Raw genomic sequence first — 24,978 nt, 5'->3', positions numbered from 1 at the left:
TTCCTATGCCCCAAGCTTTGCGTTGATGTTACTAATGTGACTTGTTTCACTGCAGTAGCAAGCATTGCTTCAGGCCACCTCCCTACCCTGCCACTTTGAATGCTATCATCGTTCCCTAATGCCCACAGCGCTTTAATCTGTGGTGTAGTGGAAGAAGTTTGGGCTTTGATAGTACAGTTGAAAACACGCTCGGATAAACAGAAATGCTCTTCATTCTGGTCACCACATTACCAAAAGGATGTGGATGCTTTGGAGAGGGTGCAGAGGAGGTTCACCAGGATGTTGCCTGGTATGGAGGGTGCTAGCTATGAAGCAAGGTTGAGTAGATTAGGATTATTTTCATTAGAAAGACAGAGATTAAGGGGGGACTTGATTGAGTTCTACAAAATCATGAGGGGTATAGACAACGTGGATAGCAAGAAGCTTTTTCCCAGAGTGGGGGACTCAATTACAAGAGTTCAAAGTGAGAGGAGGAAAGTTAATGGGAGATATGCGTGGAAAGTTCTTTATGCAGAGGGTGGTGGGTGCCTGGAACGCGTTGCCAGCAGAGGTGGTAGGCGCGAACACGATAGTGTCTTTTAAGATGTTTCTGGGCAGGTACATGGATGGGCAGGGAGCAAAGGGATACAGACCTTTAGAAAATAGGTGACAGGTTTAGACAGAGGATCTCGATCGGCGCAGGTTTGGAGGGCTGAGGGTCTGTTCCTGTGTTGTAATTTTCTTTGTTCTTTGTTCTTGAAACATTTTTAGCTGATAATGTTTATAGTTAGTCACTGAAATTTAAAATAAAGTACCCTGCCCCGGGCCCACACGGAGTGATTCCCCGGTCACCTCCACCACATTGATTGTCAGAGTAAGGGAGGCACTTCCACTCGTACTGGTGCAAAGGCACTGATTGTCACAAGACATCACATAAAATCATTGCCCAGTTGACACAGAAAGCACCTTTGAAGTGATGGGTATGACAGGTGATGATTGCAAAGTTAAACTCGTCTTTTGTCAAGTACTCTGAACCATATAACCTCCATTTCATCTAGAGTCTGGATTTTAATAACAATTTAGTATGGATTTGCAGATATTACACACAGTTGATGAGTCCCTTTTCCCTAGCTCAGAGGAGTACTTGGAGGAAGTCAAGATAACCAAAGGCTGTAGGCAAATTTCACTGGGCAAATGGCACACCCCTTTGGAAAGTGCATGGTTAATGTTGGGTGGGGTTGGACATGCTTAATCATAATGTTAAAGACTTCAAAGCCCATTGCTTATAACCATCCCTTCTATCTCCCCTATTAGCACCTTGCTTTCCCCATTACCGAAACATGAAGGGAGTGAGTGGCATAGCAGCCTCCAAGGGGCTATCAATGCCGAACAATTAGATCACAGGAGAGAGCGTGGGTTGTCATGGGAAATCTAAAGCTGCCCATATCCATCAGCAGCGCAGACGCTGGATTATCGTATAATTTTGTGATATCTGTTCGCCTGGCCTTTTCCTGACAGTAAAATCTATGCAGCTCTTACTCAAACTGTTTTTTGGGGAGTTTTACTAGCAAATGTAAAATGGAATTGGATGGTGTACTTTGAGGTATTGATATCAGGTTCCCCTCATTTCAATATCACCCACTGGTTAAGTGAGACAGCAGTAGGTGATTCAGCTGCTCTGCTATTCAATAAGATCACTGCTGACGTGTTTGTGTTTCAAATCCACAGGCCAACGTAGTCCTGATAACCCATGATTCTCCAGCCTAACAAACATTTATCCACCTCCGCCTTGAAATAGTCAATGATCCTACCTAGAGACTTCCAAACCATCTGAGAGAAAAGTTCCCCTCACCTCTGTCCTGAAAAAGGAGGCTTTAATTTTTCAATATTGTCCCCTAGGTCTGGGCTCACCCAGCAAGAGGAAACATCCTTTCCTCATCCAATCTGGCAGGTCCTTTTCACTTCAATTGAGTGACTCCTTACTGTTAGAGTTATAGAGATGTACAGTACGGAAATGGATCCTTTGGTCTAATGTCCTGTTCATGTATTCAAACACCACAGTTACAAGTCTAGCCTGTCCATATTGACCTCATAAGGCGGACCCCTTCTGAGACACCTGCAAGTCATTTACAAGGAGAACAAGGCTGGCAAAAAATAACCAGTTTGGACCAATGCTACTTGGTAATATCACCAGTATTATTGGCACTTCCTACAGGTCTGATCGTCATATCAAGAATACTAGCATTACTGACACAATCACCAGCTTTACTGGCAGGACTGTACAACATTTTTTGCTGCATTACTCATTGAAAACAGGTCTTCAATTTGCAGAAACAAACTGGATCCGCTGCACCCTGGACAGATAAGAGAGGAATAGAGCAGATAATTGGCCAACTAATTGAGCCTTTACTTATGTCTGTACATATTAGATTACATTAGGGAAGGGGTAGCAGATGCATATTTGTTTCATTTATATCTGTATGCAAAATGAATTGAAGCAGGGGATGGCACACAACTATATTATTCAAACATTTTAAAATTTAAGAAACTTCAATGCAAATGTTTTGCCATTGACACAATTGTAACTGAAGTGAAATGTTGTTGATTAGCCTTTTGAATATTAAACTTCATTCAGAACTTGTTTACTGCCAAAAATGGTTTTGCAGGAGGCATCATTAGCGAGTTTAAAATCTTCTACTAGTGGATAGAACAACTAAAAACAGCACGTTATATTTGCCTTTAAATAAAATGAAAGGTAGGGTCTAGGCTATCTCCTTGATATATTTGCAGGGGGTTTGGTCTGATCCATAATAATACCCACATCATTTTCTCACCCAAGGTGCTACCTAACCACCAAACCCCACAACTTACATGTCCTTAGCCTCACACCAAAAAAAAGACAAAATATACCTCTTAAAGCCATAATATTGTTACAGTATGTGCGAGGGAGTGTCAACCTTACACAATATGGTTTTGTAGTTGCTGTGCCAGTGAAATGCAATGCTAATGTTTGATAGGTGCAGACTTTTAAAGATGGCACACTCACAAAGCATGCTGGTTTTTCGCTAGATATCTGCCGACTGGCAAGTAGTTCCAGGAATGGCAAAGGGAAGTTGGAGCTGGAATCAGATTTAAGGAATGCCATAGGGGCTGGTGGTTAATTAATGTGGAGAATACGTTAAGATAGGGCAAGAAATTGAGCCAGGCCTTAGGATGGGACCTTTAAAAAACCTGGACAAAACTGAGTCTAAGCCAAATAAAAAGACCATAAGAAATGTGAATAGGAGTAGGCTGTTCAGCCCCCTGAGCCTGCTATGCCATTCAATACGAACATGGCTGATATGACATTCCTCACGTCCACTTTCCTCCCTTTTCCCCCAACCCATAATTCCCTGATCTGACTCAGCCTCAAATGTTTGCACAGACTCTATCGCCACAGCTCTCGGTGGCAAGGAGTTTGAAAGATTCACAACCCTTTGAGAGAAGAAATTCTTCCTCATCTCCAGTCTTAAGTTGGTGCCGCTTTATTCTGAGGCTTAGCCCTCTGGTCTCCGACTCTCCCATGGGTGGGGGGATGGGAATCATCCACTCAGCATTTACCCTGTGAAGCACCTTAAGAACATGAAATATTCCAATGAGATCACCTCTCATTCTTCTAAATTCCTGTTTAGCTTTTGCTCATAAGACAATCCCTTCAGACCAGGGATCATCATAATGAACCTTCTCTGAACTGCCTCCAACGAAATGATATCTTTCCTTAAATGAGGGTGCCCAAAACTGCTCGCTGTTCTCTAGAAGTGATCTCACCAGCATCGTGTAAAGTAACAGTAACCCATTCCTACTCTTAAACTCCAACCTCCTTGAAATAAGGGCCAACATTCAATAGCTTTCCTGACTACCTGCTGTAAGGTGTAAGATAGAACCTTGTGATAAAATGCAAGAAGACATTCATAAACTTGCAGAATGGATATGTTGTCAGTAAATTAATAAAAATATAGATAACAGAAAGGGGGATTTTGCCTGAAGAGTGCTAGTCTTGGTAAAGGACCATTCAAACAATAAGAGACAAGGTAAAATATTGTAGGGGGTACAGGAGCAAAAAGATCTATCAATGCTGCACAAAGCACTACAAATAACAACTCAACAAAATAATTAAAGCACTGTTTAAGTTTTGTGCTCATGTGGATAGAATTAAAAACAGTGAAATTGTAGTTATTGTGGGCTGCATTCTACAGAAGACCAAACTCTCTGACCCAACACTGCCTACCAACCCTCCCTCTGCTCCTGGGTCAAGTTGGCAGGCACTTGGACCAGTTGCTTTCATAAGGGCACTGTTCCTGTTGCCTTCCCACCTGCCATGTTTGTACTTAGGGGATGATATCAGGAGGCTGCCCATCTCCAGGCCAACTCAGGTTCCAATGTGGCCAAATAATGGTCACTAACAGGCCTAACCCAACTGCTGATGGCGTTTGTCCTGTGGTAGGCAGAGGCCAGAGCCAAGCAGCCTGACCACCACAATTCACTGAGGGTGCTCACGGATTGACAATGTGGGAGCTTGCCTTCCCTTTCTTTTGGACACCAGTGTCAGTCTTGCCCTTCATCAAAGTGCTGTCACTCTATCAACACAGTTTCCTTTGATGCAGTCACATCTGTGACTACTCCCAAAGAGCTGCTAGCTACTTGATTTTTTGGCGTCTCTCAATGCCAGGACCTGCTTGCCAATTGCAGTGGAAGGTCTGCTTCAGCCAAATGGACAACCTGGCAACTAGTAAGTAAAAACTGGGTTCATCAGCTAAGCTCAGTGGGTACATTCCTGACACTGACACCAGTGGGTTTCTGGGATAATGGTGTAGGAATGTGATTAAATAATCAGTCCATTGGGTCAACCAACATTCAAGCTTCCACGATTAAAAGAAAGTTAAACATTGAACACCGCCCACAAAAAAAAGGATTGCCCTAGAACTGAAATGTTATGATTATCAAGAGACACTGAACAGGATGGAATTAAAAGATTGAAGGTGTTTTCTTTAATAAAAAATGGATTTGATATGTTGGACATGGAGCAAATATGTCCATTTTTCGTGGAAACCAAAAAAGCCTGGGGTTTTTAACTTATAGATGGTCTCTATTAAATCTGATAGAGAATCCAAATGGAGACTTCAAGCAACGTTTAGAATATGGAATGTACCACCAGAAGGAGTTAGCTGAGCAACTACGTAACTATATTGAAAGTTGCCACCCAGGTTGACAAGGCTGTTAAGAAGGCATACAGTGTTTTAGCTTTTATTAATAGAGGGATCGAGTTCCGGAACCAAGACGTTATGGTGAAGCTGTACAAAACTCTGGTGAGGCCGCACTTGGAGTATTGTGTACAGTTCTGGTCACCGCATTATAAGAAGGATGTGGAAGCTTTGGAAAGGGTGCAGAGGAGATTTACTAGGATGTTGCCTGGTATGGAGGGAAGGTCTTACGAGGAAAGGCTGAGGGACTTGAGGCTGTTTTCATTAGAGAGAAGAAGGTTGAGAGGTGACTTAATTGAAACATATAAAATAATCAGAGGGTTAGATAGGGTGGATAGGGAGAGCCTTTTTCCTCGGATGGTGACGGCGAGCACGAGGGGGCATAGCTTTAAATGGAGGGGTGAAAGATATAGGACAGATGTCAGAAGTAGTTTCTTTAGTCAGAGAGTAGTAAGGGAATGGAACGCTTTGCCTGCAACGGTAGTAGATTCGCCAACTTTAGGCACATTTAAGTCGTCATTGGATAAGCATATGGACGTACATGGAAGAGTATAGGTTAGATGGGCTTGAGATCGGTATGACAGGTCGGCACAACATTGAGGGCCGAAGGGCCTGTACTGTGCTATAATGTTCTATGTTTAAAGGGGAGCTCCTTGAAGGTGAAAGGAAAGGAAGGACAGGCTACAATGAGGGAAGTTTGGAATGGTAGGCTCCGAAAATACTCAGAATGTTTGAACTATCCTAAGCTGAACCACACATGCTACTGCAGCTACTGCTGCAAAATGATTTCAGTCCAGATCCATTCTATTGCTGCCTGCACATTTGCTGTACAATTCTGCACAGCCTCTGCCTCACACTTTTGACTGAATAAATCCTGGAAAGATAAATTGGCAATGTTTTGCCTGGTCTGGGTCAGAAATGTAGATTGTGACCCAGAATGGATGATTTGGGCCTTAGTTCCCTAAACAAATCTCCAGCTAATTCCCTCTCCACAGTAACAAAGGGTGAAGCTGGATGAACACAGCAGGCCGAGCAGCATCTCAGGACCACAAAAGCTGACGTTTCGTGCCTAGACCCTTCATCAGAGAGGTCATCTCTGATCTCCCTCTCCACAGTTACCAGTTACAGAAAACACAGGCACACAGGAAAATGAACTTGTCACTGTATCACAAAACATCCTCCATTAATGTCAAGCACAGTCAATCTGATAGTTATCACTTCATCTGCCCTTTTCATCAGCGTACATCAATTGTGACCTGTTCACATGCACCCCCGGATCCTTTATAACTGGAACTGTTCTCTTCTCTTTTTTTAAAAGAAATCTATCTTTTAATGATTCAAACTGGATGGATCTATGTTTGCAATATAACTGTGTACAGCTTTGCCCACTCACTTAATCTATTATTGTCTCTGTAATTTTATATTCCCATCGACACCACTTACAATTTGCTAATCATTGCGTCATCTACAAACTTGGATATATGATTCTCTAATACATTCTCGAAATCATAATGATCTTCAAGTAAGGGTCAGGAGCAGATCGTTACGATGTACAACTAGTCCCTATCTTCCAGTTTCACAATACGGTCTTTAACCCAAATCATCCTGCTCCATATGCAGTTAATCTGTGATCCAAGCCAATAATTAGCCTTCAATTGCCTGAATTTCATTTTTTTATTGCATCTATCAGAAATATATCTGCCTCAGCTTTGAAGAGAACCTAAATTTGTTGCAGACCCACTACCTTCTTGAAGAGGAATTCCACACTCTAATAATCCCCAAAGAGAAAGATTCCCCTATCTCTGTGTTAAAAGGGAGACCTCTTATTCTTAAGCTGTGCTTCCAAGAATTAGTCTGCCCAACAAGGGAAAACATTTATTCCAGAACCCTCACCCCATCCCCCTCTCTGATGAAGGGTCTAGGCCCGAAACGTCAGCTTTTGTGCTCCTGAGATGCTGCTGGGCCTGCTGTGTTCATCCAGCCTCACATTTTATTATAAGGGAAAACATCTTCCAGGTGTCTACCTTATCCAGGCCTCTCAGCATCTGACACATTTCCATAAGGTCACCTCTCATTCTTCTAAACTTCAGAGGTAAAGGCTTAACTTATTCAACCTCTCTTCAGAAGATCACCCTGTCTAGTATGGATAAGTCAAGTGAACCTTCTCTGAACTTCATCTGAAATAATTTTATCTTCTTTCAAATAGGGAGACTAAAATCATACACCATACACCAGATGTGAAATAAAAACAGAAAGTGCTGCACAAACTCAGCAGGTCTGGCACCAACTTTAGACAGAGAAACCAAGTTAAAGTTTCTGATGTAACTGTTTGTCAGAAGTTCAAATGTAATCTCAACGAAACCTTATACAGCTGCAGCCAAACCCATTTACTCTTATCTTCCATTGTACTTGTGGTAAAGAACAGCATTTCGTTTGCCTTCAGTATCACTTGCTAAAACTGGGTACTAACTTAATACGATTCATGTACTAGGAAACCAAGATCCCCCTGTATCATTAAAGTTTGCGAGCTCTGTGTTTAAATAGTCCAATGTTTTGTTTCATTCTTCTTGACAAAGTAGACAAATTTGCATGGACTCGAATTGCGCTCTATCTGCCAAATTTTTGCTCATTCACTTAACCCATCCATGTCCCTGTCAGACTCACAAACTCTTCTTTAAGCAGAAATACCTTACAATTTAATATTGGGATGACTAAAGCTTTTGTTCTCACCACACGCTCACCTTGTTCACCACCAATTCCATCCTTTTCCTTGATAACTGCCGAATGTTGAGCTCACCTGCTCTCAACCTTGGTGTCATGGTCGAACCTGTGACACATCAGCTCTACATATCTGGACCATCACAAACTCAGCCAGATTCCATCTCCATAATATTACTTGACTGTGCCCTGCTGGTGAAACCCTCACTTATGCCTTTGATACCTCTAAATCTGGCTACTTCAACCTGGGTGTCCACCCACACTCTACCCACTGTAAACCTAAAAACTATCCAAAAGCCTGCGGTCTAACTCACACCAGATACTATTGACTCAATGCTCACTGACCTACTCTGCCTCCTGGTTTAACAATACTTCGACATTAACATTCTTGTCCTTGTTTTTCATTTCCTCCAGAGCCTTTACTCTCCCTATCTTTGTGATCTCCTCCACCTATAACCATTTGACAGATCTGTGTTGAGCTAATTCTGGCCTTTTGAACATCCCCAATTTGAATGATGCCTCCATAGTTATCAAGAGCCTAAGCTGTGAAATAATATCCCTATACTTTCACCTTACTTTCATTTTTTAATACACTGCTTCAAACTCGTCTTTGACTAAACCTTTGGTCATCTGATTTAATATCTTCCTGAGAGACCAGTAATATATTCTGTTACAAAATGCACTTGTGAAGTGACGTGAGACGGATGTTTGCTTTATAGAAATACAGTCAATTGTTGTCAACATTTCCCTTCAGTTACTTCCTCAAAACATTCAGTTAAGTTAATTCAATGCCGCCTATGTTTTACCAATCTATGGTCGCCCTCTCTAATCAGCTCAAATTTATTAAGTACTGTGCCACTTTGGCCTTAATTATAGATTCTAATGATTTTCCCAAATGCAGCAAATGGGTCTATAACTTTATATTTCTTTTTGTCTCACCTGTCTTTTAGGCAATGGAATTACATTTGTCATATTTCAATCTAAATGAACAATTCTTAAACTGAATGGGAATTGGAATTTCCTCACCTACCTCCTTAAAAACCTTTGGCTGAAACCCGTCAGATGTGACAACTTTCTAAGCCTTTAGTGTTGCCATTATTTCTAGTACTGCTTTCTTGTTCAGCCTAAGTTCAGTTAGTCCCAGTATGTGATGCATTATTAATTTCTCTGGAATGTCAAGCATAATATCCTCTTCCTCTCCTGTGAAGGCTGCTTGAATAATTATTCAACATGTCTACTATTGCCCTTTATTCATTTGCAGTCTTATTCACAGCTATTTTTAAAGATCTGTCATCACCCTCGACTACTATTTCTCTTCAAAACTAATTGTAAAAACCTTTTTGTTAGTCTTCATATCCCTTAAGTTTCTTTTCAGTATGTATTAACTCCCTGTGTTATTCTATATAACTTTTCCTGTCCCCTGGATCTATTCTCATATTTTAATTTGTGATTATTTTTCCCTTGTCAACCATGATAGTTTCATTTGGCAAGTCAAAACTTTGCGCCCTTGTGAGTAAATAAGGCCCTATATTAAGCTAAATTCATTTTTCAAAATTATCCACTCTTCCTCTGTATATAATGGTTTTAAACAATTAGTTGCCGGCTGTCTCTGATACCCCGCACAAAATTTTTCTTTTTCAGTTCATTCATTGGATGTGAGCTGGGCCAATATTTTTTGGCCTGTCCCTAGTTGCCCTTGAGAAGGTAGTGGTGAGCTGCCTTCTTGAACCACTGCAGTCCCTTACTGTAAGTAGACCCACAATGCCATTAGGGAGGGAATTTCAGGGTTCTGATGCAGTAACATTGAAGTAACAATGATATATTTCCAAATCAGGAAGGTGAGGAGCTTGGAGGGGAACTTGCAGGGAGTGGTGCTCCCATGTATCTGCTGCCCTTTTCCTTCTTGATGGAAGAAGGATTTGGAAAACAGCGTCAAAGGGACCTTGGTGAATTTCTGCAGTGCACCTTGTACGTGATACAACAAGATGCTGGAGAAAATGAATGTTTTATTTGGAAACTTAGTAACACTCCTTTTTTAGGCTTAATATTGAATCTAATAACATGATGATGACTTTTAGTTCAATGTTCCTCACCATTAAATTATTAACAACATGTAAAAATAGTGTGAGCTTTTGCCTTAATTATTTTAGCGTAGATTGCTTCAGAAAACTATTTTGAATTTACTCAAGAAATTCACTACCTTTCTGACTTGACACCAATGATTCCCAATCAAGTTTTTCTGGAAAACAACATTAAGTTTGCTACACATCTCTGATTTCTGTCATTTCACTGCTGTTACCAAGAGGCCTGTAGGCAATTTGCATTACAAATTTATGTTGTTCCTTATTCCTCACTTCTAGCCATAGATGCTGCAAATCGAGTGTTATGAGTGAATAATAGCACACAATACGGGGGTAATGGGAACTGCAGATGCTGGAGAATCTGAGATAACAAAATTTGGAGCTGGATGAACACAGCAGGCCAAGCAGCATCTTAGGAGCACAAAAGCTGACATTTTGGGCCTAGACTCTTCACCAGGAAAGAGGGAAGGGCAGAAGGTTTGAAATAAATAGGGAGAGGGGGAGAGACGGATTGAAGATGGATAGAGGAGAAGATATCTTCTCTATCTATCTTCGATCTGCCTCCCCCTCTCTCCCTATTTATTTCAGAACCCTCTGCCCCTCCCCCTTTTCTGGTGAAGTGTCTAGGCCCAAAATGTCAGCTTTTGTGCTCCTAAGATGCTGCTTGGCCTGCTGTGTTCATCCAGGTCCACACTTTGATATCGCACATAATACTGGTGCTGCTTTATGCTGTGAAGGTATCCTCTCTAGAACTGTGCCTAGATAAATGAGCTCCCAATTTCCTCCATAGACCTCCCTTAGCAACAAGGTAAGAAGAGACATCCCCATCTCCTCCTCAGTCTGCTCCTGCTCCCTTTTCTACTAAAATCTAAATTTATCTTCAAGGCGAGCTTATGTATACCCCTTGTGGAAAGCCTGGTACCGCAGTATTGTTGGCAACCTTCTGGTTTTGACTATGTGCCCAGAATTGTGTGATTAGATTCGATTAGATTCCCCACAGTGTGGAAACAGGCCCTTCGGCCCAACAAGCCCGCACCGCTCCTTGAAGCATCCCACCCAGACCCATTCCCCTTTAACCCACATGCCCCGAACACTACGGGCAATTTTAGCATGGTCAGTCCACCTAACCTGCACATTTTTGGACTGTGGGAGGAAACCAGTGCACCTGGAGAAAGCCCACGCAGACACGGGGAGAATGTGAAAACTCCACACAGATAGCCACCCGAGGCGGGAATCGATCCCGGGTCCCTGGCGCTGTGAGGCTGCAGTGCTAACCACTGAGCCACCGTGCCGCCCCACTATATCACTGCTTCATAGTGGGTGGTCATCTACTTTAATTATCCAACTTTATAGAGTGTGAGGAAAGGCGAATGGACTCGCTCAGAGCTCAGGGAAGTGGAAACCCGGCTCAATCAAGATCTGCATTGTTATTGACCAGACCAACCTGCCTCAAAACATATTAAAAGGATAGCCTAGACCCTAACATTTTCTTCTTTAAGGCATGTGGCAGGCATTGCATTCTTGATGCAATCCAATTGGTCAAGCTGCCAGATTTGAAGCAAATCACACTTTATTCATGCACTATGTTAAATATAATAAAGGAAAGAAGAAATTGGTATAATAACTCTATTGGAAAACTCAATAGAATAATAGACTATTTAACTACTAAACAGTAACTGTTCCAATACAGTAACATCCCCATAATCACAACCTTGGCAAAGGCAAGTGCAATAAAATAGACTGTCACACAAATAATTCTCTAGTCGAAGAGGCAAAACATAAAGAGAAAACTCTGAGAGAAGAAGAGTAGCAGGGAGAGATGTACTGCAGTTTCCAAACCCTGCTTTAAGACCCCAGCAACTTCTATAGAAAAACTGAAGGCGAAAATCTCGGTTTTCTTGGAGTTTAATCCCACCCATTCGGGCTGCTTCTATTGCCCCAACTTTTTAAAAAGTTTCAGGGCCTCACAAGCTGTTTTCCTTATTGGATTCAGGTAGCTAGCTTTTCACCTCTGGCTTAAAGCCTCTATTAAAAAAAAGGTACAAAACATACTTCTTAAAGCTATAGTAGAACTAGATAGGAAACAATCACCCACAGCAACCAAAGAGGGTGAAATGAAAGAAAAGAAGATGGATTATCGAGAGATCATGAAATTTTAACACTGTTATATTGGTGATGAATCACTTCAAAATATTTGTATTGTCCATTGCAACAAAACAGACCCAACAACTTGTGAAGGAGATTCTTTCAGGAACAAATTAGATTCAGAAATGACTGGAATTGGTGAAGTCATAATCATACGTTTGGAAGACATTGCTATGACAATAGAACTTCATGCTAGTGCCTTCAATTAGCTAATTCTGTTTAATTTGGGAATGTTTAACGGGGTTGCATTGAGGAAACCATTCCAATCTATATTGCATTGAGCCAGGTTTGCTGAGTTGTGATAGCACATATTTGAATCTGAGAAGGTTCGAATCCCCTGTGAAAGCACTGTTGGTGCCCATAAATGCAAACATTCATAGAATTTGTCATTAAGCCTTTGATATCAACCTTTCCTGGTGCAGAGAGGGTGGAGCAATAAGTTACCTTGATACCACACAACACACAGGGCTGCAGCTTATCTGAGAGCAGCAACTTTTCCTCCATATCTAAATGGGAACATAACAATTGCAGCAGGCTGCATGAAGACTCATCATAATTATACAGTGCAAAGAGTAAACTCCTCACAAGGGAGCAGAGGTGATTTTAACCTGGAAGTGAAGATGTAATGTCAATGCTGAACCTCATCAGCTTGAGGCTTGGCCTACTTCGCCTCTCTAGTGACACTTCAAAGAGCAGTTGCCTACTGCCCACAGGCTTTGGGCAACTTTAGCCCAATCACAAATGTAAGGTCTTGAGCTTGCCCTCCAGTCACCAAGGAACATGGCAGGGGGAAGATCGAAACCTAGCAGAAACATAGAAGAGGAGCCAATCCCTACTTCTTTGGACACTTTGCCGGGGGAAACATTTCACTAATTTTCGGGGAACGTCCTCTTTTTTCAAGATCAGGTTTGATGGTATGCGTAACATAGTTGCACCACTTGCTTGCCCATTATAAAGCCCAATGACGGTTTCATTTTATGGGGATTCGACCTGAAACACACAGGCTCTTGTCTAAGGACTGGCTCTGTTAAAGTGAGGAAAGACAGGAGTCTTGGGAAAAGATAAATCTCATTCAGCAGTTTGCCTTCCTTGTTCCTGCCATCCAGTGTGAGTTAAAAAGCCTCTCATGGAGAGATTCTCCATGAGGTTAAATGGGGTCCTATGGGGATATTTCAGATCACACTTGGAAGGGTTGCATTTATTTTTCTCCTTGTCCAATAACCCAGGAATCACACAACATTGTCAAGTCCCTGTCTCCTTCTATCCCAACAGCAGGTGAACATATTTCAGTGCTTGTAAGATGTTAAATATCCTGTTCTAATGGTCATAGTCCCTCATATAGGTCAGAATTCAGAGAACTAATGGCAGCTCTCCAGTGCACTTGGCCAGCAGCATATTCCTCTATGTGAGGCATCGCGGCCAAGTTTCAGCCTATCCAAGGTTTCACAGCAATCTGATTCCTTAACTCCTAAAATTCCCCAACAGATTTTTACAAATCCAAATGGAGAGTGGCTCCATCTTTTCCCCAGTGATTCTCAGGCAGCAGGAGACTATCTAAGGCCATATTCAAAGCACTTTCCAGCAATGTTTATTGCCCAGCTAGTGTGTGTTTCAGAATGATCCAAATAGTTCCTTGTCAATCTCACTTCTCCACAACAGCTTGAAGGATGTCCCATTCCCAAGTATTCTAATGTCATCTTTTCCGACCTGGGTTTTTTTTTGTTAATTACTGCTCATTATTTTGCTATTATTTCTGTTACATTTAGCTGCACTCCTATACACTTTACTTGTCAGGTGTCAGATTGATGTGGAATATAAATGCTGCAAACAAATTGAAAGCACAGCAACCGATGGCAATGTGTGCAGCAGGGTTAGTAAAACAGGCCTCATTTACATTGAGCCATGAGCCTCCACCTGACACCAACTTGTCCACTTTAATCGTCACTTCTTTTTCAGATTCTGGCATGACTGAAACACCACAGCGAATTAGCTTGGGAAAATTAACAAAGTATGAATCTTAAGCCACACTTTGATAGCACTCCCAGCTGTTCAAATTTAGTGCAAAATTCACAGAACAGGAAATATATTAGCACTTTCCATTAGAACATTTACAAACCTTCATCTAAGTCTTCTCTATTTTCAGTCTTGATTGTTCTGATGTTCTGTGGCTGCCCTGCTGTTTTCTACCCTTTAAATGCCAATGCTGCCAAAACTCAAAGTCTGCCAATTCAATTTATCCATTATTCTGGTCTATCAGCACTTAGCTGTCTACTACCTCCAATGCTCTTCAGTTTGAATTCAATTCCTTAGTGATGCCAGACTTAAAAGAAAAGGCTGAAAATGCTGTAAATCTGTCTTCCCCTTGAGTTTGGAGCAGAAGTAGGCCATTCAGCCCCTCAAGTCTGTTCCACCAGAAAGCTTTCTATCTGTGTGCATAATGGCTTGGTATGGCAACTCCTCTGCACAGAACTGTATGAAACTGCAGAAAGTTCTTGACACAGCCCAGACCATCATGGAAGCTGACCTCCCATCCACAGACTTCATTTACAATTCCTGTTGCTACAGAAAGGCTGCCAACAACATTCAGGACATCTCCCACACTGATTATACTCTCTTCCAATTGCTTCCATCAGGCAGAAGCTTGAACATACACACACCAACAGGTTGAAGATCAGCTTTTTCCTCACTGTTATTAGACTGCTAAATGGACCTCTCTAATTCCAGTCGAATGTTGACCTTGCTTTTGTACACCTCCTGTGCAGTTCGTAACATTGCAAGCTTTGCTCTGTCTAAGCACCCAATGATCTGTATGTCCTTGTTGTTATGATCTGCCTACACTGCTCACAAGACAAAACTTTTCACTATACTGAGGGGCATGTGACCAATAATAAATCAAATCAAATCAGGTCATGTCTGATCTGATAATCCTCAACTCCACTTTCCTGCATTTACCCCATAACCCTCACTTTCCTTACTGATTAAAAATCTATCTCTGCTTTGAATATACTAAATGACCCACCCTTGATAGTCCTCTGCGGTAAAGAATTCCACAGATTCGCTACTCTCTGAGAGAAGAAATTCCTTCTCCTTTCTGAATTAAATTCACCACTTCTTATCCTGAGATTATACCCTCTGGTCCTAGATTTGTTCACAAGGGGAAACAACTTCTCCAAGGCCCCTAATAATTTCATAGAAAATAAAACAAAGATATGCAAGTGATGGTGATCTGGAACTAAAACAGAAGTTGCTGGCAAAACTCAGCAGGTCTGGCAGCACCTGAAAGCAGAGTTAACATTTCGAATCCAATGACTGTTCATCAGAACTAAGATATAATGATCTGGTACGTTTCAAAAAGGTTGTCTCTCGTTCTTCTAAACTCCAAAGAGCACAGGCCCAACATATTCAACCTCTCCTCATGAGTGAGTTCCTCCATTCAAGAGATCATTTTAGGAATCTTCTCTGGACTCCATCTAATACCAGCATATGTTTCGTTAGAGAAGGGGACCAATATTTCAGCTTTGGTCTGACTAGTGCCTTGTATAATTTTAGAAAGACTTCCTTACTTTTATACTCCAATCCTTTTGAAATAGAAAAGAACATTGCAATTGCCTTTCCTGTTACCTGCTAACTTTTTCTGGATTTATGCACAAGGATTCCCAAACCCCTTTGTAGCTTTCTGCAGTTTCCTCCATTTAAGTAATGTTCAGCTTCTCCATTCTTCCTGCCAAATTGGATAACGTCACATTTTTCCACATTATAGTCCATCTGCCAACTCTTTACCCACTCACATAACCTGTCTGCATCCCTCTGCAGACTTTCTTATCATCCTCATGACTTGCCTTCCCCCATATTTTTGATTCTGCTGTAAACTTGACTAAATATATGCACTTTCCTCATATAAGTTATCATGTTAAAATTGTGGCTCCAGCACTGATCTCTGTGACACTCCACCAGTTATAGGTATGTAATGCCTTAAAAGTAGGGTCCCAGTTCAACAGGATAGTGAAGAAGGTGTTTGTTACGCTTGCTTTTATTGGTCAGTGCATTGAGTATATGTGTTGGGACGTCGTGTTGCAGCTGTACAGGACATGGGTGAGGTCAATTTTAGATTACTGCGTTCTGTTCTGGCTCCCTGCTATAGGAAAGATATTGTTAAACTTGAAAGGGTTTCGGAAAGATTTACAAGGATCTTGCCAGGATTGTAGGGCTTGAGCTATAGGGACAGACTGAAGAGGTTGGGGTTATTTTCCCTGCAGCATTGGAGGTTGAGGGGTGACCTTATAGAAGTTTATAAAATCATGAGGACCATGGATGGGGTGAATAGCCAAGGTCTTTTAGGGAAGTCCAAAACTAGAGGGCAGAGAGTTAAGGTGAGGGGGGAATATTTAAAAAGGCTCTGAAGAGTACCTTTTTCATGCAAAATGTAGTGAGTATATGAAACAAATTGCCAGAGGAAGTGTTGGAGGTGGGTACAATTACAATATTTAAAAGGCATCCTGATGGGTATATGAATAGGAAGGGTTTAGTGGAATATGGTCCAAATGCTGGCAAATGGGACTAGGTCAGACTGAAATGTCTGGTTGATGTAGATTGAAGGGTCTGTTTCCATGCTATATAACTCAATGATGCAATGATATTCTAAAAATGCTCCCACCACCCTTATCCCAACTCTCTGTCCTCTATTAGTTAGTCAATCCTCTATTCACACTAATATTTTATCTCTAACACCATGGGTCTTGATTTATTAAGTCGCCTAACATGTGGTACCTATCAGATGCTTTCTACATGTCCTAATATAACATATCCACTGCTTCCACTTTATTTATTCTGTGTATTACCTCTGACAAATAATTCTGATAAATATGTCAGGTATGATTTCTCCTTCATGATGACATACTGGTTCCACTATTTCAGTATATGCTCCACTATTTCATCCCTTGTAACAGGCTAATATTTTCCTAACAGGATTGGGAAATTGAGACCAGCACATCTTCTATCTCTGTTAATATGTTAGGATGCATTCCATCAGGTTCAGGTGACCCGTCAGTCTTTAGCTCCATTAGTTTCCCTAACAATTTCTTTTCCTGGTTACTTAGCAATTTTAGGATGACATTAATGTCTTTTACTGTGAAGACTGGTGCAAAGTACTTACTTAACAGCTCTGCCATTTCCATGTTCTCTCTTATTATTTCCCCAGTCTCAGTAGGGACCTAAGTTAGCTTTGGCTTCTCTTTTTCTTTTCGTATATTTACAGAAACTCTTGCTGTTTGATATTGCTTGCAAGTTCACCCTCAATGTTTATCTTCTCCAACTTCTTACCAGTCACCTTTATGGTTTTTAAAACCTACCCAATCCTCTGATTTACAGTTTATCTTTGCCATATTCAATTTCTTTTCTTTCAATTTGCTGCTATCCTTATTTCCCACGTTAACCCTGGTTGGCTTAACTCCTTCGTGTAATCCTTTGTCTCCCCTCACTGGATGTATATTTACTGTGAGCCATTAACTATTTTCTTTTAAAAATCTGGCATAGTACCTCAGGCATCTTGCTATGAAACTCCTTTCCCAGTCCACTCCAGCTTGCACTGCTTTCGTTTATGTAATTACTCTTACTTAAATTTAGCACTGTTGCTTCTGACCCAAGTTCCTCCCTCTCAAACTCAATGCTAAATTCTACCATGTCATTATTCCCAGAAGATCTTTTACTCTGACATCATTTACTCAACTTCTCTCATTACACATCACCAGACCCAAAACAGCCTGATGTCTAGTTGGATCCATCACATACTGTTCTAGCAAACTGTCCCAAATAAACACAATGAATTCTTCCTCTTGGCTCCCTCTACCAGTCTCTCTGTCCCAATCTACATAAAAATTAAAATCACCCGTGATTAATGTACTGCTTTTGTTATATGTCCTCATTGTGCCCTGATTCATTCTGTGAACCACCATACAATTACTGTTAGCAGGTTTAAAGAATACTCCCATCAGCATCTTCTTCCTCTTTGTATTTCTTAACTCCTCTCATATGAATTTTACATCTGCCATTTGAACATCATTTCTTGCTTTTGTACTTATTCCATCTCATACCAACAAAGCCACTCCATCATCCTTCCCTTCTGGCTTATCCTTTCAAAATGTCATTACCCCAGAATATTTAGTTCTGAACTTCAATCTCCTTGTTACCATGTCTCCTTATAGATCATACACATTGACCTGTATTTATGCTGTTGATTCATTTATATTGTTCCGAATGCTACACTCATTCAAGAACTATTAATTTTGCCTTTTTACCATTATTTTCCTCTTTGACTTGATTTACTTCTTTTTTTTTAATGTTTGTATGCTCTGTCTTCCTTTTCTAGTCTGGGTATCATTATCCAGTTTGTTACCCTGTAATGTTGCCATATCTTCATACTTTGTAGGCTTACAGTTCCCCTTTCCCAAACTGATCCAGTCTCTCTTCATACGTCAGTCCTGAGATCTCAGGAATCAGGATGGTAAATTTTCCCTCCATAGCCAAAACATTGTTCCTCAGATAAGGAGACCAAAACTTGCACACATTACTCCAGATATTGTCTCATCATGACCCCATACAATTGCAGCAAGACATCCCTGCTCCATGCTCTTGCTAGGAAGACCAACTTCCTATTTGCCTTCATCACTGCTTGCTGCACTTGCGTGTCCACTTTCAGTGACTAATGTACAAGGACACCCAGGTCTCATTGAATAGCCCCCTTTCCCAGTCTATTGCCATTCAGATAATAACCCATCTTCCTGTTTTTGCTACCAAAGTGGATAACATCACATTTATCCACATCATACTTTATCAGTCATGCATTTGCACACTCACTCAACTTGTTACAATCACAGTGAAGCATCTTCGAATCTTTCTCATATTTTACCCTCCCACTCAGCTTTGTGTGGTATAAAGACGAGCAATTCAAAAAGGTATAAAGCAGCGAAAATTAAAGTGAAATAGGAAGATATAAAGTAGGTCAGTTGAGAAGCAGTAACAGACAGTTTAATGAGATTTCTCACCAAATATCCATGGCATTGAAAAAGAACAATTTTACAATTATGTCCCAATTTTGTGGATAACGCAAGAAGTTAAGCATGGCATCAATTTGAAAGAAAAAGATGTACAAAGCTTCAAAGATCAATGATCATCCAGAATATTGGGAACATTGTAGAAAAGGATAATGAAAAGGAGGGAGAAAGTAGCAGGTGAGAGAATTGAATAAAAATTATAAAAAATAGAAAGCTAATATTTCTATAAGTCCAGAGTGAAGCAGGGCATGAGAAAATTACTATGAGGTAAAGATTAAGGAAGATCAAAATGCATTGTTTAAGTATGTTATAGGCAAGAGAATAACCAGGTAAGAAGTATGACCCCTTCAGGACCAAAGTGGTAATCTGTATGTGGAGCTGGAAGACGTCGCTGAGATTTTAAACAAATAATTTCCTTCAGTTATTCACTGTAGTGAAGGGCCATTTAGGTGCAGAAATCAGGGAGGGGATTGTAATATGCTTGAACAATCTAACCCTGAGAAGGAGGAGCTTTTAATGGGTTTATTGGCATTGCAAGTGGATAAATCTCAGACCCAGATGAGCTGTATCCCTAATCATGTGAGCGGCAATAGAGGAGACTGCGTCAGCTCTGACACAAGAGGGGTGCCAGAGCACTCAAAGTCAGTTACTTTGTGACACTATTGAAAAAAGATTAGCTAGGAAATCACAAGCCAATGAGTTAAATATCAGAGGTAAGAAAACTATTGAAAAAAACATTCTGAAGAACAGAATGAATCTCTACTTGGAGAGGCAAAGATGAATGAAGAATAGCCAGTGTGGCTTTTTCAGAGGGAGATTATGTCTTGCTTGAGTTTTTGGAGGAACTTTTCAATGAAATAACTAGATTGGGGCAGCACGGTGGCTCAGTGGTTAACACTGCAGCCTCACAGCTCCAGGGACCCGTGTTCGATTCCCACCTCAGGTGACTGTCTGTGTGGAGTTTACATATTCTCCCCGTGTCTGCGTGGGTTTCCTCTGGGTGCTCCGGTTTCCTCCCACACTCCAGAGATGTGCAGTTTAGGTGGATTGGCCATGCTAAATTGCCCATAGCATTCAGGGGTGTGTGGGTTATGGGGGCATGGGTCTGGGTGGGATGCTTCAAGGGGCGGTGTGGACTTGTTGGGCCAAAGGGCCTGTAGGGAATCTAATTTGAGGATGAAACAGTTGATGTGGTCTACGTGGATCACAATAGGGCTTTTGACAAGGTCTTGCATCGCAGACAGGTTAAGAAGCTAAGAAGCTAAGTGATTTGGCAAACTTGGTTTTAAAAGAGGCTTTGCGGCAGGAGTCAGAGGGTGATAGTCAGAAGTTATATATGTGACAGGAAACCTGTATTTAGTGGCATACCACAGAGTTTGGACTGAGTGTGTTTTGTTGTTTGTTGTGTATTCTGTCTATCACTTGTTGCTTATGCACTTTGGCGTGCAAATAGTCTTGTTTGGTAGGTTATCATTTGACATCCCACTTTTAGATATGCCTGACGCTGTTCTTTGTGTGTTTTCCTGAACTCTTCATTGACCTAGGGTTGAACTCTTTGATGGTAATGGTACAGTGAGGGATGTGCCAGGCCATGAGTTTGCAGATTGTTGTTGAAGGCAATTCTGTTGCTGCCAATGGTCCTCAATGCATCGTGGATGTCCAGTCTTGAGTTGCCAGAACTATGTGAAATCCATCTCATGGAGCGTGGTTGTAATGATGCACAACATGAAACAGAACAGTGAAGCAACAGAGAGAAGGGTTTCTATCACACAGTGGTTCATCAAATGGTTCATACCCCTTGGCAGTTCTGGTATGGTCATTACTTTCCTTTCTGCACATCAGCCAAATCGCTGGATCTATGCTGCTGGCATTGTCTTGCAGGTCAGATCTCTACTATTGCTGGCGAATTCACTGGCATTCCTTTTCTCCTTCTGAAAGAACATGACTTCCTTTCTATTCCCTCTGTTGCTCTATTTCTGAACAATGGTGCCATGGTTAGTGCAAAACTGTCTGGACAGGTGGTGTCAGACGGGCCACAGCGTGAAATGTTTGCTTCTTTAAGGGCTGAAAGCTTCATGCAGTGGTGATTAATCACAAAAGATGAGCAGCCGGTAAGCAATACATCCACTGTTGTATCTAAATGAGACTTGACTACAGTAATCAGTTGTGATGCTCACTGTCATCACTGGGCAGGGAGATAACATTCCACCTCAATCGAATGTCTTTTCAGAGACAGAAATGGGTTTAATATGTGAGCACTTATGAATAAAACATATGTTAACCAGGCCAGTGACCCTAGATAGTGATGAAACTTCACTGTCCGAGGCAAAACCCTCAAATGTTTTACAATTTTACAACAGTTGCAATCATTCTCTATTGTATAAATAAATCGCTATTCTTCTGGTATAATGGAAATTGTTTCCCTGCAGAGGCAAACTAATCAAGCAAAACTCACTGAAAATGCAACAGTAAAATACGAAGTATCTTTGGTGAAAAGTATCACTGTGAATTGGCACAATGTCCTATTCCTCATTAACTCAGCTTCATAATGTAATTTTACAAAGGTTGTTGACTTGCTCGCCAAGATGGCTTGTTTTCGTTCAGACATTTCGTCACCATGCTAGGTAACATCATCAGTGAGGCCTCTGATGAAGCGATGTTATTCTACTCCGTTTGGAATTTATACTGTCTGGTCCGTTATGGTGAGTAGTATCATTTCCAGTTCTGTTCTGTATTGGTTTGTATATGGGGTCCAATTCTATATGTTTGTTAATTGCATTATGGGTAGAGAACCATGCCCCCAGGAATTCCCGTGTGTGTCGATGTTTGGCTCAGGCTACTATGGTTACCTTGTCACGGTTTAACTGATGGCCTTCATTGTCTGAGTGTGCTCATATTAGCGTAAGTTCATCGCGTCGTTTTGCTGCTAGTCGATGTTTACTTATTCTGATGGCGAGCTTCATAGAACATTGAACAGAGAACATTACAGCGCAGCACAGGCCCTTCAGCCCTCGATGTTGCAACGACCTGTGAAACCAATCTGAAACCCATCTAACCGCCACGATTCCATTATCACCCAATTGTTTATCCAATGACCATTAAAATGCCCTTAAAGTTGGCTAGTCTACTACTGTTGCAGGCACGGCATTCCACACCCTTACTACTCTCTGAGTAAAGAACCTACCTCTGGCATCTGTCCTATATCTATCACCCCTCAATGTAAAGCTATGTCCCCTCATGCTAGCCATCACCATCTTAGGAAAAAGGATCTCACTGTCCACCCTATCTCATCCTCTGATCATCTTATATGTCTCCATTAAGTTACCACTTAACCTTCTTCTCTCTAACGAAAACAGCCTCAAGTCCCTCAGGCTTTCCTCAAAAGACCTTCCCTCCATACCAAGCAACATCCTGGTAAACCTCCTCTGCACCCTTTCCAATGCTTCCACATCCTTCCTATAATGTGGCAACCAGAACTGTATGCAATACTCCAAGGGCAGCCGCACCAGAGTTTTGTACAGCTGCAACATGACCTCATGGCTCCGAAACGCAATCCCTCTAACAATAAAACCTAACACACTATATGCCTTCTTAGTAACCCTATCAACCTGGGTGGCAACTTTCAGGGATCTATGCACATGGACACCAAGATCTCTCTGCTCATCCACGCTACCAAGAATCTTACCATTAGCCCATTATTCTGTATTCCTGTTATTCCTTCCAAAGTGAATCACCTCACATTTTTTCACATTAAACTCCAGCCCAGCTCTGTAGCTTACCTATGTCCATCTTTAACCTGCAACATCATTCCGCACTATCCACAACTCCACCGACTTTACTGTCATCTGCAAATTTACTAACCCATCCTTCTTTGACCTCATCCATGTCATTTATAAAAGTGACAAACAGCAGTGGCCCCAAAACAGATCCTTGCGGTACACCACTAGTAACTGAACTCCAGGATGAACATTTCCCATCAACCATCATGCTCTGTCTTCTTACAGCAAGCCAATTTCTGATCCAAATTGCTAAATCATCCTCAATCCCATGTCTCCGTATTTTCTGCAAAAGGCTATCGTGGGGAACCTTATCAAACACTTTACTGAAATCCACATATACTACATCAACTGCTTTACCTTCTCAAAGAACTCAATAAGGTTTGTGAGGCAAGACCTACCCTTCACAAAACTGTGTTGACTATCCGTAATCAAACTATTCCTTTCCAGATGCTTATAAATCCAATCTCTTATAATCGTCTCCAACACTTTACCCACAACCGAAGTAAGGCTCACTGGTCTATAATTACCAGGGTTGTCTCTGCTCCCCTTCTTAAACAAGGGGAGTTTCCTTCCTGTCTGTCTGATGTAGTGTTTGTGGCAGTTGTTGCATGGTATTTTGTAAACTACATTGATTCTGCATGTTCTGGGTACGGGGACTTTAATCCTTGTGTGTGTTTATCATATCACGGCTGTCGGCTTGTGTGCCAGCATAATTCTGAGCGGTCGTAGGAGTCTTATAGAACATAGAACATAGAACAGTACAGCACAGAACAGGCCCTTCAGCCCACAATGTTGTGCCGACCATTGATCCTCATGTATGCACCCTCAAATTTCTGTGACCATATACATGTCCAGCAGTCTCTTAAATGACCCCAATGACCTTGCTTCCACAACTGCTGCTGGCAACGCATTCCATGCTCTCACAACTCTCTGCGTAAAGAACCTGCCTCTGACATCCCCTCGATACTTTCCACCAACCAGCTTAAAACTATGACCCCTCGTGCTAGCCATTTCTGCCCTGGGAAATAGTCTCTGGCTATCAACTCTATCTATGCCTCTCATTATCTTGTATACCTCAATTAGGTCCCCTCTCCTCCTCCTTTTCTCCAATGAAAAGAGACCGAGCTCAGTCAACCTCTCTTCATAAGATAAGCCCTCCAGTCCAGGCAGCATCCTGGTAAACCTCCTCTGAACCCTCTCCAAAGCATCCACATCTTTCCCTTAATAGGGCGCCCAGAACTGGACGCAGTATTCCAAGTGCGGTCTAACCAAAGTTTTATAGAGCTGCAACAAGATCTCACGACTCTTAAACTCAATCCCCCTGTTAATGAAAGCCAAAACACCATATGCTTTCTGAACAACCCTGTCCACTTGGGTGGCCATTTTAAGGGATCTATGTATCTGCACACCAAGATCCCTCTGTTCCTCCACGCTGCCAAGAATCCTATCCTTAATCCTGTACTCAGCTTTCAAATTCGACCTTCCAAAATGCATCACCTCGCATTTATCCAGGTTGAACTCCATCTGCCACCTCTCAGCCCATCTCTGCATCCTGTCAATGTCCCGCTGCAGCCTACAACAGCCCTCTACACTGTCAACGACACCTCCGACCTTTGTGTCGTCTGCAAACTTGCTGACCCATCCTTCAATCCCCTCGTCCAAGTCATTAATAAAAATTACAAACAGTAGAGGCCCAAGGACAGAGCCCTGTGGAACTGTTCTAACTCTTGTTAGAACACATCAGAACTGACCCACAACCTAACCGACAAATCTTTGCAAGAACTGTAATTCTACAAAGACTGGTACAACACCCACTTTTATGTTATCCATACAGTTACATTCCCCAAGAACCACTCAAACCAAGCCGGGATATAAATTTAGCAATGGTTACCTTTTTCAACCTGCCGAATAATACACTTTATTTTCACAAAATCATATGCAAATGAAACACAGGAAAAACAGATAAAACATTGTCAAGTTCTTATAA

The sequence above is a fragment of the Stegostoma tigrinum genome, chromosome 17 (assembly GCF_030684315.1).
Source record: "Stegostoma tigrinum isolate sSteTig4 chromosome 17, sSteTig4.hap1, whole genome shotgun sequence".
In the NCBI taxonomy this organism is placed as follows: Eukaryota; Metazoa; Chordata; class Chondrichthyes; order Orectolobiformes; family Stegostomatidae; genus Stegostoma; species Stegostoma tigrinum.
This window is presented reverse-complemented; position numbering follows the sequence as displayed.